The following is a 3,219-nucleotide window of genomic DNA, read 5'->3' as shown; positions in this document are numbered from 1 at the left end:
CCCCCCCCCCAAAAAAAACAACTTTGTTGTTAGTATAGTGTTTTTTATCTCTAGCATTTCTTTTTTCATTCTTTCTTAGAATTTCATCTCTCTGCTTAAATGACCCATTTGTTTTTTCATGTCTGCTTTTCCTTTTAGAGCCTTTAGCATTATCAGTTGTAGTTATTTTGAATGTTTGGTTGGATAATTTCAATATCTAGTCATATCAGAGTTTCATGTTTGCTCTGTCTCTTCAGACTCTGTTGATTATTGTTTACTGTTGAAACTTGGATATAATATACTGAATAAAAGGAACTGCTGGAAATAAGCCTTTCGTATTGTGTAGGTACAGAGGGACAGGATGGCTAGAGAGGACTGGAATTGAAGATTTCACTTTCCCCCACACAGAAGTCTGTATCAGGCTAGAGTTTCATATTTCCCTTCTTCTAGTTTGGTTCTTATAAAAACCTAGATTAGGAGCTGGTAAAGTAGCTTCTCTTGAGGGTAGGCTTTTATAAAGAAGAACAGAATGCCATATCATATTTCAAAATGGTTACTTTGCATCTCTTTCTTCTGGAAATGAGGGGCATTTTCTGTGATCCTGTCTGTGATGACACGATAGGATTTCTGGAGGTAGAATCACAAAAATATGAGTGTTCCCTTAAGTTTAGATTCTGCAGTTTTTAACTCTCAGACTTTCCACGTCAGCTTCCAAGCAATTCATCAAGTACAGTTTAGCTTTTTCTATCCTAGTCCTTATTTTCATCAAGTTTTTGCTCATGGTTTTCTGTTGGTAATTTTTGTTCCCCCTCTGTCCCTCTGATCTCTCTTCTGATTTTTTGGGCAGCAGTTTGCTACATGACCTTAATTCTCCATTAGATCTGTGAAGAGTTGTTGATTCAGTTTATTACTTGTTAGGAAGGAGTGACAACTCCCCAGCTCCTTATATGCTGAACCAGAAATCAGAAGTCTCCTCCTATCCTTTTACTTCTCTCTCTCTCTCTCTCTCTTTTTTAAGATTTTATTTGTTTGTTAACTTGAGAGAGAGAGCAGTGGGAGAGGGAGGTCCTGGGATCATGATCTCAGCTGAAGCCAGATGCTTAACTGATTGAACCATAAATGTGTCCCTTACTTTTCTCTCTTTTATGTCCTTATATTTAAGCATCTATACTTCATGTAGCTTGTGCCTATGTTCTGTGTTTTTATGTTGGTGTTTCAGTTGTATGTTGAATCCTTTTAATATAAATGCTGATATATTTGGGATATTTGTCTTTTAAGGCTTATGTGCCTTAAGAATTTGAGAGTGGCTTACGTGAGTGATTTCTGACTTGTGTGTGTATGTGTGTGGTCAGCATCTCAGCTAGGGTTGCAGATATCTGAAGGCTTGACTAGGGTTTGGAAATCCATTCTCACAGTGGTTCACTGACATGGCTTTTGATTAGATGCCTCAGTTTTTCAGCACATAGACCTCTGCAAATGCTACTTAAGTGTCTTCAAGTCATGGCACTTAACTTTTCTCAGAAAGCTTGTTCTAACAGAGAGGAAGAAAAAAGTCTTGATAACCTTTATGGCTTTGCCTCAGAAGTTACACTGACATTTCCACAGAGATATGTGTTTTATTGGCAATAAACATAAAAACTAATGTTCTCTAATTATAACCTATTCAGTTCATGCAGTTCTGTGTACTCGCTAATTAATTTATCAAATATTCTTTATATATAAGCCTTAAATTTTTAAAATAATAGGAAATGTGAAAGTACTGGTTTACAGAAAGGATAAGAAGTGTGTTCCCAGTTTCATTAAATATTTATAGATCTATGTGCAAATTTTAAAGTATAATGTTTTCACTAAACATATGTTGATACTAAATTGGTAAATGTTGCATGTATTTATATATGTCATTGAAACTTAAGTCTGGAGTATTTAATTTTTAAGACCTCATCAGCTGACTCCTCCAATGAGAATTCCCCAGTAACTCCCCCAGATGAACAAGGTCAAGGTGATGCTCCACCACAGCATGAAGACGAAGAACCTGCATTTCCACATACTGACTTGGCAAAGTTGGATGACATGATCAATAGGTGAGTTGTTTTGATTTATTTTTTTAATGGATCTAATAAACTTGAAAAGCAGATTTTTTTTTTAATCAGCATTGCCACTCCTAAAAAATGAGAAAAAGAGTGGATTGCAGTGTCAGAATAGTAGTTTTGCTGGTTTTTAATTGCTATAATACTTAAGTCATTGTCAGATACTTTATAACTCATTGTTAATGCAGGCAGTGGTATGAATTTTTAAGAATTGAAAGATGATATGAATAAAGATTTTAAATTAATGATGCTTTGTGATCCTAATGTGTGTGTTTCATCCGTACAACTATAGGTAGGGAGTTCCTTTTGACTGTAATGATAATCTCTCTTTGGTACATTGACGCCTGTATCTGTTGCATGACTTTTCTTTCTTATAGAACGTCCATTTCTGTAACAGATGTTGTAAAAGATTGTAGTTTGGTAGTTTTTTATTTTTATTAAAGTGTACTTAAATTAGGACTGAAAGATTGAGTTATATTAAATCTTTAGTGACAGGGAAATTTTAAAAAGACAGCTTTTGCATAACCTACAATTAAAACAAAAAGTACCAAATTACATCTAACAGATTTTTTTGTAAAAGGTATCCTTTGTTGTCTTTCTGTAAAGGATTTAGGGACAGATGGAATACAGTTCTTTTGGGGAAGTAGTGGATTAATCAATGGAATATATTCTTCAAGTACTGAGCTTTTCATTATGCTAAGGAAAATCCTAGCCTGGGTATGGTGGCATCTGCATTGCTTTTGATGCAGAGTATACGATGATGCCACCTTAAAGGTTCTTTAAGTCATGTAATTGTCAAGAAAAGTTGGTATATGTCATGTTGAGATGAATTGAAAGAAATAAGTCATTTGTCTCTTCATTACTTGTCTTTGTGAAGAAGATTCAAAGAAAAATTACGATATCTGAACCTCAAAAGAATACTTTCTTTCCTACTGACGTTAACAGTGGGTATATTTAATTGATAAATGACTATTTTTAGTTTTAGGGACCTGTGAAAGTTACTTATTAAATTCTCCTTCATTGCTATATTTCTAGTTAAACAGTGCATAAAAAAATTGTGTCTGTCAATACAGTAGTTCTTTCTTAGTTTCACAAAGCAAATAATTTGCGCGTCTCTTCTTTCAGTTTATGGTGAATGTATAATATAGACAGG

The 3,219-nt window shown here is 34.2% G+C and overlaps 1 long non-coding RNA gene across 1 annotated transcript in view; it reads left to right on the top strand.

The window, feature by feature from the left end:
• Window positions 1-2,052, top strand: part of LOC103679219 — a 37,780-nt gene extending 35,728 nt beyond the window's left edge. The window contains exon 3 of the long non-coding RNA XR_572870.2: window positions 1,915-2,052. This is a non-coding gene — a long non-coding RNA (uncharacterized LOC103679219). The remainder of the gene's footprint in view (window positions 1-1,914) is intronic.
• The last annotated feature ends 1,167 nt before the right edge of the window (window positions 2,053-3,219 follow it).

The sequence above is a fragment of the Ursus maritimus genome, assembly GCF_017311325.1.
Source record: "Ursus maritimus isolate PB19 chromosome Y unlocalized genomic scaffold, ASM1731132v1 scaffold_Y3, whole genome shotgun sequence".
NCBI lineage: Eukaryota > Metazoa > Chordata > Mammalia > Carnivora > Ursidae > Ursus > Ursus maritimus.
The sequence above is the reverse complement of the archived record's forward strand: the minus strand, read 5'-3'. Positions and strand labels throughout refer to the sequence as shown.